This window comes from Primulina tabacum, chromosome 7, assembly GCF_025594145.1.
Source record: "Primulina tabacum isolate GXHZ01 chromosome 7, ASM2559414v2, whole genome shotgun sequence".
In the NCBI taxonomy this organism is placed as follows: domain Eukaryota; kingdom Viridiplantae; phylum Streptophyta; class Magnoliopsida; order Lamiales; family Gesneriaceae; genus Primulina; species Primulina tabacum.
This window is the reverse complement of record NC_134556.1, coordinates 4058956-4073383: the sequence shown is the minus strand read 5'-3', so window position 1 is coordinate 4073383 and position 14428 is coordinate 4058956.

Sequence of the window (14428 nt, the reverse complement as noted above, 5' to 3'; positions counted from 1 at the left end):
CTATACTCATGCTAGTTGCATAGATAAAGCCCTTGAATATACAAATAGTAGAAAGAATATGAGATGCTCATATGATGAGTATCATGAAACTCATATTTGTAATACTGTATATTCTAAACGGTTCTTAGTCGATTCAGCCGCCACTAAGAAGGATATAGGCCGCTCGAGTTCGAGATTAGTATCTGCGATGTGAGTACCATGTTTCATTGGTAGGGGACATTGTGATGTCCGAACACGCAGATAGGTGCTCCTTGTAGAGTGAACTGAACAACCCTCCATAAAAGGACTTTCCAAGTGGTTCTCACTTATCGAGTGAAAAAGTCCTAGTTTATGGTTGTACACCATTAGTCCTTATGACCCGGGACAACATTGAGACTCTATGTGCTAGCATTACACTTTGACTTGTTTACCGACTCTCAAGGGATCATCAGGTGGCAAGGTTGGGTGTTTTGTCGAAACATATAGGAGTCGATGCATTGTTGTCGGGGATTCACCGCTTACCTTCGGGAATGGATATCATATGTGTATGTAGTATGAAATCTCTGATCAGAGTATGGTGGTATTTATGAAAGGGGTTTCAAAGATTACATCATCGATGCAACTACAACATGACACATAGTATCGATTCATTGACAAATCTCGATATACCAATGGTTGTCGAATCGGTCTGGATATATGAGTTGAAGGGACCGTACTGTACGCTAACCTTAATTGAATGGTTCTTGCAGGCACTATCATTTGATACCTAGGGAATCATGTAAGCGATGCTGCTAGGCGTTTAACATGATTGGTTGGGTACTATCAGACTTGAGTTCTGACGTTCTTGTTATCAAGGAGTTGATAAGTAAGAATGGAGCAATTGTGGTATGCTCGTATAAGGACATGTTTAGTCCGAATCACATAGAGATGTGAACCCACGGCTAGTTGTATCAATGAACCATTGAAGGCCACACAAGTGCTAGCTTTCTAGATCCCGTTGAGAAGTTAAATTAGTTCAATGTGTTGAACGGCTTATAAAGGAGTTTATAAGCGTAAATAAAATAGAAGTATGACTTTTATAAGGAGAATGTAACTTTTAATTTGAGGAAGTGTTCCTAAATTAAAAGTTGGCCAAACGAGTAATGTATTTGAAAATTGTGATTTTCATAAACATTATTATGGACTAAATTAAATTAATTCAAGTGTTGAATTAATTAAACACTAGTGGACCTAGTAGAGTCCAAATAATTAAATTGATTCAAGTGTTGGATTAATTAAACAATATTGGACCTTGTAGAGCCCAATTAGAAATAATTATTAAACTAGTAGGCTTGAGTAAAATCAAGTAAAGTTTTAAATGGACTCAAATGTGTTTGAGACATTTAAATAAAGTCCATGGGCCTTGTAATTGTTACAAGCCCAAATAGAATGTGCATGGGGAGGTGAAGAGGTGGGAGACAACTTTTTCTATATCCAAGGCATGGCATGCAACTTTTTGACTCAACTTTTTCCACAAGCAAGAAAAACACTCCTCCTTCTCTCCTCCCCTCACCATGAACGAAATTTGCATGATATTCTCTCCATTTTTTGCTTCTTCAATTGTTGAGGAAACAATACACTTCTCAAAGAAAAATGCTCTAATTTTTCTAGTGCAAAATTAGAGTGGTTCTAGCTAGTTGGTAGTGGGCTTAATATTTGAGCAAGGTGGGCTCAAAGGGAATCTTGAAGATTATCTTGCCATTCAAGAGCTAAGGTGTTTACACCTTAGTTAGAGCCATCATCAATCTTTTAAGATTGATAGGTACATTTCTATAAACTCTCTATGTATGATATTTTGGTGTTTTTGTATATGCTACATGCTAGTACTAGTGGTGCTCGAATTTTCTTGTAAAAATCTAAAATTTTGAGCTTCAGTTGCGCATTCGGGCACCCTAAAATCGATCCCTTTCATGAATTTGATTTGATATGAATTTTTGAAGTTTCAAATGATATTTGAAACTCATATTATTGATTTGGAGTATGTTATTGATTGGAATGAGTATGTTATTGATGTAGATAAAGTATAATATCAATATCTTCAGGCTACATCAACGGGAAACGAAGAATTGAGGTATGTTGCGACCGGGTAACATACGACAGGTATCTGTATTATATGATATATGTCGGATTGATTTGATTGATTGGAATGAGATTATGTGTCTATATGCCTTATTTGTTGATTGATGTGGCATACATGACATTGAGATTGAGATATCGATGTATAAAATTAATGTTTTGTTAACACACATCATTTTATGCATACATCGATACATGACATGCACGTTGAGCTATGATCCTTGGATACCCTGATATGATTTGATTGGATTCCGGGGTTTTTGAACACAATCGCTATGCCGGTATTATATGACCCGTAAAGCATAGACAATTGTGGCCCCATATGATTGGATATGAGATTTGGGATTTGATGGCGCTTTGTCGACGCTATCATACGAGTATCCCATATGGGCCGGTGTGCCAGCTCGAGCATTGATTTGATAGCGATTCGATTGATTCTGACATGTGCTCAGTGGATGGGCATTTGACCTGATACCTCCACGACATACATGCATTGCATACCATATATCATTGTTTAGATATCTGTGGTATATATGATTGGTTGTTCCATACGGAGCTTTGCTCACCCCCAAGGGGGGCTGTTGTTGTCTTTGTGTGTGGACAATGGCAGGTACTCCAGGATATCAGGAGACCGGAGAGGGTACTTCTGGAGGGAGCCACAGCTTGGGCTGAGGTTTTATGTTTATGTCTTGCTCCCAGTATATATGTATATGTATCTATATACCGGGGCATGCCCCGAGGATATGAGTTGTTTGTATACGATTGATTTTGATTTCGTGTGGGCATGTTTATGACGTGAGATTAAATACTATTTTTAGTATTCAGATAAAATGATTTGGGCTCATTGTAAAGGAAATTTAAACTCGTTTTCGGCTGTAATTAGTTAATTCTAATCATATGGCATTGTAATAACGATTAGGAGCTAAGGGCCCCACACAGTATGGTATCAGAGCATAGCTGGGAATGCTCGATTGAGTCTTGTGTACACTTGAATAGGCACAAATGAATTGTGCGTATGTGTTTGAATTATTTGTATTACTTGCTCTTATTTGATTTGAATTGAGTAAGTATTTGATAAGATTGACGATATGAGATGATGAGATTATGAAATTGTGATATTCATCTTTTGATTTGTAGATGGATCCCACGAATGAGACTGCGAGTAGCAGTACTGAGAGGATTGTTGGGCAATTTGAAGGATTGTCCATGGATGTAGTGATGGCTCGATTCCAGGATCTGAAACCACCGAGGTTCTTTGGCACTGAGAGTGCTGAAAGAGCTGAGGCCTGGCTGAAAGATATCGAGCACTTGTTTAATATTTTTGAGTATTTTAAGGCTCGGAGACTGAAACTTGCTCTTTATCAGTTGAAGGACCGAGCTAAATCTTGGTGGGAAGCCGCTGAGATTGGATTGAAAGAAGCCGGGATTAAAGTCACTTGGGATGTCTTCAAGGCCCAGTTTTTGGAGTAGTATTCCCCTCCTTCTTATTATACTGCTCAGGAGAATGAATTCAATAATCTGCTGCAGGGAACGATTTCTGTTGCGGAGTATGCTTCGAAATTTTCTACTCTGTTGAAGTATGCACCTCACGTAGCTGGGAATGCGAGGGCAAAATATAACAGGTTTGTAAATGAATTACATCCTGTCTTATATACTTATGTTGTTTCTGGATTGCCTACCAGCTACGCAGAGGCAGTGGAACGAGCCAAGGCAGCCGAGTCTGGACTTAGGAGAGGAGGTCCACAGTATACTCCTCCACCTCCGGTGTCAGCTCAGCAGCCTACTTTGAGGCCGAGAGGTAAGAAGTGCAAGAAGACTGGCTCTGTTTCTTCGTCTTCTTCGAGTTCGAGTGGATCACAGCGAGGGAGTCCTGTGATTGCTCCCTATTGTAGCCATTGTGGGGGTAAACATACTATCGAGCATTGTCGAGGTATGTTTGGTACTTGTTATCAATGTGGGCAGGAAGGCCATTTCTCTCGAGTATGTCCGAACAGGGGTACGACTTCTGCTCAATCCCAGCCAGGATTTAGAGGTGGCCCTAGTACTATGATGAGACCTGCTGTTCCTGTTCAATCTTTTCAGCAGTCGAGTGTCCCACAATATCGAGGACCGGGTGGTCAGAGTGCCCAAGTTCCTCCCCAAGTGAGAGTGTACGCCATGACTGAGGATCAGGCGAGAGAAGCTCCTGGAGGCGTGATTGCAGGTATTTGCACGCTTTGCGATTATCCTGCACGTGTTTTATTTGATACAGGAGCATCTCATTCATTCATATCTCATGCATTTGTTGCATCTCACGATATTGAGTGTACCCCGTTGTATGATACTTTGTCGATAGCCACGCCAGCAGGGAAGATTATTTTGTCTGAAAGAGTTGTGCATAATTGTGTATTGATATATGAGGATAATGTGATATTTCTGAATTTGATTGTCCTCCCAATGCACGACTTTGATTGTATTTTTGGCATGGATATCTTGATGATGAATCGAGCTACTGTGGATTGCTGTCATGGAGTAGTTCGATTCTGACCGATTGATGGACCCAAGTGGAATTTTTATGGCAAGGGTTCCCAAGCCAAAATTCCATTGGTATCTTCCTTGGAAATGTCCCGATTGTTGACTAGCGGAGATGAAGGTTATCTTATCTACGCTATTGATATTTTGAAGAAGGAGTCTTCTTTATCTGAGATTCCTGTTGCGAAAGAATTCCCAGATGTATTTCCCGATGAGATTCCTGATTTTCCTCCTCATCGAGAAGTTGAGTTTAGTATTGATCTTGTGCCGGGGACTGCGCCTATTTCGAAAGCTCCCTATCGCATGGCACCATTGGAATTGAAAGAACAATTACAGGATCTTCTCGATAAGGGATATATTCGACCGAGTGTATCACCTTGGGGAGCTCCAGTTTTATTTGTTCGAAAGAAAGATGGTACGATGCGAATGTGTATTGATTATAGGCAATTGAATCGAGCTACTGTGAAGAACAAGTACCTACTTCCTCGTATTGATGACTTATTTGATCAGCTTCAGGGTACTTCTGTATACTCGAAGATTGATCTTCGTTCTGGGTATCATCAAGTACGAGTTCGAGACGAAGATGTGCCCAAGACTGCTTTTCGTACGAGGTATGGCCATTATGAATTCTTGGTTATGCCTTTTGGTCTTACGAATGCTCCTGCTATCTTTATGGATTTAATGAATCGGGTCTTCCGAGATTATCTAGACCGATTCGTTATTGTTTTTATTGATGATATTCTTGTATATTCGAAATCGAAAAAGGAGCATGCTGAACATCTGAGAGTGGTACTTCAAACTCTTCGTACTAGTCATTTATATGTTAAATTGTCCAAATGCGAGTTCTGGATGGACAAAGTAGTATTTTTAGGCCACGTCATTTCGAGACATGGCATATCTGTTGATCCTTCGAAGGTCGAAGCTGTGTTGAATTGGCCGAGACCTACGAATGTTCCTGAGATCCGTAGCTTCATGGGTTTAGCTGGCTATTATCGACGTTTTATTGAATGATTTTCGAAAATAGCTAAACCTATTACTCAAATGACACAGAAGAATCAGCGATTCATTTGGTCATATGAATGTGAAGCTAGTTTTCTTGAATTGAAGACGAGATTGACCACATCACCTGTGCTTACTATTCCCTCAGGTACCGGAGGATTTCTGGTTTGTACAGATGCGTCTGGTAAAGGTTTGGGCTGTGTTCTGATGCAACATGGCAAAGTGGTTGCTTATGTATCTTGTCAATTGAAATCTCATGAAACACGTTATCCTGTTCATGATCTCGAATTGGCTGCCATTGTGTTTGCTTTGAAGATCTGGCGCCATTACTTGTACGGAGAAAAGTTTGTTATCTATTCGGACCACAAGAGTCTGAAATATCTCTTTTCTAAATCTGATTTGAATATGAGGCAACGCAGATGGATGGATCTCCTGAAGGATTTTGATTGTGAGATTCAATATCACCCTGCATCGGTGAATGTTACTGCGGATGCCCTTAGTCGGAAAGTTTATGATTCTGTTTTAGCTTCTGTCATTGTCGCCAAGGTACATGAGGATATATGTACTTCTGGTTGGACTTTTCACTCGAATTGGAATTCTGTCACTGTCTCTGCATTGCAAATTGAGCCGAACTTTATATCGAAGATACGAAAGGCCCAACGAAGCGATGCTTAGATCCAAAAGTCGAAAGAACTGGTATCGGCAGGACATCAATCTGAATTCCAGATTTCTTCTGATGGTTCTTTACGACTTAATGGTCGGCTGGTAGTTCCTAATGATTCTGATTTGAAATCTGCCCTTCTTCGTGAAGCACATTGTAGCAAATACAGTATTCACCCTAGAGGTCGAAAGATGTATTCGACATTGAGACCTCAATTCTGGTGGAAACGTATGAAGAAGGACATTGCTGAGTTTATTTCAAAATGTCTTGTCTGCCAGCAAGTAAAAGCCAAGAGAATGAAACCGGAAGGATTGCTCCATAGTCTTGAAATCCTGAAATGGAATTGGGAACATATTGCTATGGATTTTGTGACTCATTTACCTCGTTCGCCCAAGGGCTGTGATGCTATTTGGGTGATTATTGATCGGCTTTCGAAATCTGCGCATTTTATTCCGTATGAACGGACTTATCCTTATAAGAGAATGGCCTGTTTATACATTGAGAATGTTGTGAGACTGCATGGTGTGCCAGTCTCGATTGTATCTGATCGTGATCCCAGATTTGCTTCTAAATTCTGGGGTAGTTTTCAGGAGGCGATGGGTACGCGTTTGGCTATGAGTACTGCCTATCATCCTCAAACTGATGGCCAGACTGAGCGTACGATTCAAACGTTAGAGGATATGTTGTGTGCTATTGTGATGGACTTCAGAATGGGATGGCAGGATGCCTTACCATTGGTCGAATTTTCTTATAATAATAGCTTTCAGACGAGTATCGGTATGGCACCGTTTGAAGCTCTATATGGGAGACGATGTAGATCACCGTTATTCTGGGATGAGATTTGTGAGAGACTATTGACTGGACCTGAAATGATACAGGAAATGAATGATAAGGTTCAGTTGATTCGGCAGCGGATGAAAGCTGCTCAGGATCGTCAAACGAGTTATGCGAACAAACGAAGGCGACCCTTGGAATTCCAGAAAGGTGACAGTGTGTTTCTGAAAATATCTCCCTTTAGAGGCGCGGTTCGATTTGGCATGCGAGGGAAACTATCTCTTCGTTATGTTGGGCCATATGAGATTCTGGATCGAGTTGGTGATCTTGCATATCGATTGGCATTGCCACCAGCTCTATCTGCCATTCATGATGTGTTTCATGTTTCTATGCTGAGGAAATATGAACCGGATCCATCACATGTACTTGCACCTGATGAGGTTGAACTTGATTCTTCTCTTTCCTATGTCGAACAACCTGTTCGTATTATGGATCGAAAGGAAAAGATATTGAGAAATAAATCGATTCCTCTAGTACGAGTGCAATGGACACGACATGGTGTTGAAGAGTCGACGTGGGAATTGGAAAGCAAAATGCGAGAATCATATCCGCATTTATTTGATGCTAGTCCATATGTTCCATTGTATTCGATGTATTATGATCCTTTTACTGATTTTAGTTTTGATATGCACTATAACTGGTGACATATATATGTTTGCCAATGTTATGTATATAGAGATGTATGAGATTTCGAGGACGAAATCTTTTAAGAGGGGGAGAAATGTAAGGACCGTGTATCGTATTATCGTAAAACCTATATGATTATCGATAATGTATGAAATTTTCATGTGAATATGTATTTGATGTATATTATGACAATGAAATTGAGAAAATGAATATTGAATATGAATTGACGTTATAAGAGCTCGATTGGAAAGACCGGACGCCAATTTAGTACAAACATAAATAATTGTACAGAACGAGTGGCGCCCGGGCGGTAGAAAATGACCGCCCGAGCGCCAAGGTAGAAATTTTGAGTGTTCCGGCAGAACACTTCGCGCCCGAGCGGTATGTTGCGACCTCCCGAGCGCGGAGCAAGTGGCATTTGGACAGAACATGCCGCGCCCGAGCGCGGTAGATATTTGAGTCGGGGGCAGAATGTTTCGCGCCCGAGCGCCGAAGCTGTGAAGATAAGAGCAACTTTTCTTCTCTTTCTTTCTTCCGTTCAAATCGACTTCAAAACGCTGTCTAAACGCGAAACAAATTATATATTTGTCATCGTCGCGTCGAGGGCTTCTGACTGAGGTAATTTTCTTCTAGTTCCAGCAGCTCTAAATATCAAAGTGCTGGAATATCATGTATTTGAAGTTGGATTTCCTATATGTAGTAGAATAACCGACAAGGAACTCATATTCGAAGTCGGAATTGAATTATGATATGAATTTGATTTGATATGAATTTTTTAAGTTTCAAATGATATTTGAAACTCATATTATTGATTTGGAGTATGTTATTGATTGGAATGAGTATGTTATTGATGTAGATAAAGTGTAATATCAATATCTTCAGGCTACATCAACTGGAAACGAAGAATTGAGGTATGTTGTGACCGGGTAACATACGACAGGTATCTGTATTATATGATATATGTCGGATTGATTTGATTGATTGGAATGAGATTATGTGTCTATATGCCTTATTTGTTGATTGATGTGGCATACATGACATTGAGATTGAGATATCGATGTATAAAATAAATGTTTTGTTAACACACATCATTTTATGCATACATCGATACATGACATGCACGTTGAGCTATGATCCTTTGATACCCTGATATGATTTGATTGGATTCCGGGGTTTGTGAACACAATCGCTATGCCGGTATTATATGACCCATAAAGCATAGACAATTGTGGCCCCATATGATTGGATATGAGATTGGGATTTGATGGCGCTTTGCCGACGCTATCATACGAGTATCCCATATGGGCCGGTGTGCCAGCTCGAGCATTGATTTGATAGCGATTCGATTGATTCTGACATGTGCTCAGTGAATGGGCATTTGACCTGATACCTCCACGACATACATGCATTGCATACCATATATCATTGTTTAGATATATGTGGTATATATGATTGGTTGTTCCATACGGAGCTTTGCTCACCCCCAAGGGGGGCTGTTGTTGTCTTTGTGTGTGGACAATGGCAGGTACTCCAGGATATCAGGAGACCGGAGAGGGTACTTCCGGAGGGAGCCACAGCTTGGGCTGAGGTTTTATGTTTATTTCTTGCTCCCAGTATATATGTATATGTATCTATATACCGGGGCATGCCCCGATGATATGAGTTGTTTGTATACGATTAATTTTGATTTAGTGTGGGCATGTTTATGACGTGAGATTAAATACTATTTTTAGTATTCAGATAAAATGATTTGGGCTCATTGTAAAGGAAATTTAAACTCGTTTTCCGCTGTAATTAGTTAACCCTAATCATATGGCATTGTAATAACGATTAGGAGCTAAGGGCCCCACACAAGACGTTATCAGCAAACGAGTTGAGCGATTGGAAACTTCTGTTTCTAATAAAATGAAATTGCTGCAGACTCTATTACAATCTGCTGTCTCAAGTATCTCCTCAGATGTCAAAATTCTTTCCACTGACGTTCGAAGAGTATCTGAGAAGATGGATTTGTTTGACAAAAAGGGGGAAGAGATCAAATAGATTCTAGAACAACAAAAGAAATCTTCTCGTTGAAGAAAAATCTCTATAGATTCGTGTAGTCCATTATTCAGTTGATCAATCTCTTATTTTATCTACAATGAGTTCAGACGTTCAGTTATTATTTACTTAGTTTTGTCAAACACCATAAAGGGGGAAATTGTTGAAAACTAAATTCCGGCGTTTCACAAAATATGAACCAACTGATACGCGTAATTCAGCAACTGGACTTAACAACTGAAATCAGCTGATCTAATAAAGAAAACTGATCAGTTGGAAACCGATCAGTTGATACATTCAGCCGTATGTTTTTAAACTGATCAACCAACTGATATGCGCGATTAAATTCAGCAACCGAACTTAACAACTGAAATCAGCTGATCTAATAAAGAAAACCGATCAGTTGGAAACCGATCAGTTGATACATTCAGCCATATGCTTTTAAGCTAAGCATCCTTCAACTGAACATGTCTCGAAAAAGAACACTCAACCGACAAAGAGACATAGAAGACTGCAACTGAATATGAAACGCCGCACTTCATCCAGTACAGCTTAGAACAACGCATTTCGCCTAAAGCAGTTAAGACGCCGCATTACAATAAATGAAGCAAACAATGCCCAAGAAATAATAAAGTGGCAATCAACGGATAAAAAGATTCAAATATATCTCAAGTTACCATTGGAAGGGAAGCATATAAATATGACAGAAGAACAGCTGAAGAAACAAGAAGATCATTCCATTCAAAGCTTGCTGTTATTCTGCCAAAATCTCTGCTCACTCTTATTTGATTTATTCGTAGCAGTCAAGGCTATAATTTGAGCTCACTAGCACTTTGTAATAATCGTAAAATTCGATAGTGCATTTTTTAATACTAAGAGTTTCAGTTTTTGGCAGTGGTAAGTCCAAACTAAAGTGGGTCAGTACAAATCTTGTATTCGATCAAAGTCTTTTAGTGGAAATCCTATCCTTGAGATAGAAGGGGTGACATAGGAGTAATTGAAATCTCCGAACATCCAGAAACAATCCTTGTGTATTTTATTTTCGTATTCTATCTTTCAGTCAGTTACTTTCCGCTACTACTTTAGTTTAACTGATTGTCATTGACCAACAAGATTCAGAGAATCAGTTTTTCACCAAACTGAACTCAAAACTCGAAAAGATCAGTTTTAATTGAGAGTGTTTATTCAACCCCCTTCTAAACACTCTTGATACGTTAATCGATCCTTTCAGTTTTAGTGATTGTTTTTGGGTTTAATGTCATGGTTTAGTTCGATAATTAAACGAGGTCAATGCCCGAGTAATCTATAATGTCATAAGATATTTATTTGATTCGGTGGTGAGCACGAATACCTACGTCTAAGTTATGCAAGTTAAGTGTTGAAATTCATGTTAGTATGTGCAGCAGTGGCCCCATGCGAGATCCAACGAATCCTTCATCGCCAAGTAAGTATGTTCGACTTGCAAAGAAAATACTTTTAAATTTTTGAGGTATGCTAAATGTCTTGTGACCAAATTATGTATGGGATTGGAAAGCGGTAAAGTATGACCAGGGACCAATCCACCCTGTTAAATTATGAACAGGTTTAGAAAAGGATTGGAAAGTGGTAAAGTATGACCAAAGACCAATCCACCCGTTAAATTATGAATGGGGATCTCATGTATGTTGCAGTGGATCTTCCCTGTCAGCCCAGTACTGTGGTTTAGTCTGATCAGACGTATTTATGTATGGGTCACTTGCTTTGAAACATGCCTCTACGCAAAATGATGAAGTTTATGTATGTTCAAGTATGTACGATGTAAGCATGATTAAGAAAAGTTTTATGTTGATGGCACGTATATGTATGTATGTACGTATGCTCAATCTTATTTATGCAAGTTCAAGTTCAAGTATGTACAGTCTATTTTAAAGCTGCATGTGATCTTATTACGTAGTACTCGTTACTTCCAGTTTATACATGTTGAGTCTTTAGACTCATTAGACTTAATCGATGCAGGTGATGATGAGTTTAAAGAGACGTGAGGTGGGGACCAGTGAGCTGGATTGGATTGAGCAGGAGGCTAAACCCGAGGACCGCTATATTTTAAGTTCTTATGAAATGTTCATAATACTCCGATTTCACGTTTTGTTTACAATGTTTAAAAAAATATTTATTTCTTTAGCAAATTTATGGGCGATCTCTTTTAACGCAAATATGTTTGGTTGAATTATTGATTTATGAACGAAAAATTGAAAGTTCATTTGGTATTTAAGAAATTTTTTATTTTTCCGCAAATTTCAAGTAGTTTAAAAGTACTGTGGTAGAGGCAGCAAGAACAATAGATTGAATGACTTCAAAAACTGAAGTCAATTCACAGATTGAAATCAAAGAGGAGGATTGAGTAGGCAACGTTAGGGATGCAGGACTACTGGAGACCTTAGCTTCTAATGGACATGTGGTCCTTTCTTCAACTGGCTTATTCTGAAGAAAGTCTGGAATGAAGACTACTTGGTACTGTATAGGCTCTCCAAAGTCCTGTTCTTGAGCAAAAAGTTCCTCATTCATCAATAGCAGTTGGTCAGTCAAAAGATGAATCACATTCTGATCCTGAGCAGCAGTGGGAATCATAGAGTCAAAATTAGACTGAAGAATCTTTAAAACAGATTCCAGCTTCTGGCATTTCAGCTGCTCGAGAATGTAGCTTCTTCTGTTCATTGACGCAATAACATTTTCGGTCTTTGGAGAGTCAAAGATCTTCTTTTCATTTTTCACCATTTTCGCATAAACACCTGGTGTTTTCAAATAAGTGATTGGGTGGAGAATTCTAATTTCAGACAATAACCAAAGAAAGTCATGTCTTCACTGGAAGATTTTTCAATCTCCTCCAAGTGAAGATCAATAGCAGTGAGAACAGATGACTTGGCGCCAAGAGATTGTGGTTCTGCAACAAGTTTATTCTTGCCTTTATCTGAAGAGGAGGCTGGCAACACGGGTCTAAAGGCAGAAGACCCTGCAGTAGATTCTCTAATAACGACTCCAGACGTGGGTCTGAAAGTCTGAACAGAAGTAGAGGTGGTTGTAGTAGAGATGGCTGCTGGTTTGGAGATGGGGAGAGATTCTGGTTTGGATGAGGTGGCTACTGGAAACACTTGTCTCAAAGGGACATTGTTTAGATCAGCAACAACTGTTGTTTTCTTGAGGAAGAGGGTTGTGCGAGCTTTTTTCTTGCTTGGGGTGGCTGGGAGTGAGGCTTTGATTGGAGCAGCAGATTCATCAGATACTGTTTTATCTGAATCAGTAGAAACAACCACTCTTTTCATTTTGATTTTCTTTTGAGGTCCTTGAGCCTCAGTCTGAGTGTCGAAAATCTCCTTCTTCAAGGCAAAAAATTCAGCCACAGTTTGCTTAGGCCTTAGAGCAAGTACATTATCAGCATCGGCCATAGTAACAGATGAACCATCATGTTCAGAAGTAAGAGGAAAACTAGCATCCTTCAACATCATGCTGATCTGAACAGCAAAACCAGTACCCTTCCTCACAATCACGTCCTTCATGATTCTGAACAAAAAACGACTCCAGTCCACTTTAATATCAGAAGTGATAGCTACCATTACTTGAACCTTTTCTTTGGTCAGCTTATCAAACGTACCAGCTTTGACCAGAATTGCCTTTGCCACGATGTCAGCAAGCACTTGATATTCCATCTTCATAAGCTTGTTGAAGCAAGAGGGAGAGAGTTCCTCTCCAGAAGCTGAGAAGGAAGTAACGGCAATGGACACCTCCTCCTTAGAAATATCAGAAGTATCAGAGATACTTGAGCATGGGAGAAAGAAAGTCGATCCCAATAGTGCAGCATCGATGGAGATGGATGCACCTCCCTGGGAGTAAATGTTTTTCTCATCCTCGACAGTTGCTTTCGCATAGAATTCTAGAATGGCAGTCTTGTATATGATAGCAGGTGCTTCCAGAAATCTTCTAAGACCAGATTTTCAATGGCATTGAACATCTTGACAAGATTGTCATCCTTGATTTTTAGAACTGATGCGATGTTAACTTGGTAAGCATTTTGTGTATAAGCACCGGCCATTTCTGCAAATAAAATGAATTCAAAGTAGATTCTGCAGTAGAGATGAATGTTAGAGAAAGCAGTAGCTAGTATTCAATAATCTGAGATAGTAAAAGATGAAATGAGAGGGAAGAGGCGGTTAATATTCAAAAATGTACAGCCGTCGGTGAAAACATAAGGACACGTGTCAGTATGTTTGCGGTTGAGTTTTTGAAAAGTTAAAAGTTGAGTGTCGGTTAAAAAAATGAAAGAGACGGGCTGTCCAAGCGGGTATTAAGGATGAAAATCAGAAGAGGATTTGTCGTCTTATGATAATATCTACTGGAAGTCTTAAAATTTTGAAATATATCCAGCACTTTTATAAAGACCAGTAGACACATTGATTTATCAAAAAGACAAATCTTCTTCAGCTTATGACATGACACGGAAATATCAGTCATAAAAATTATTCCCCCTGAATAAATGCAAATAATAAATAAATATTAAAAGCGAAGATTCGAGATCTGAAGGAAAGACATATGACTCTGGATATTTCTGCATGAAATGAACATTCAAGTGGCTCTTTAGTTTCCTCGAGGCTTACTATAAATACCTGCACACACACAAACTAAATCATTTAC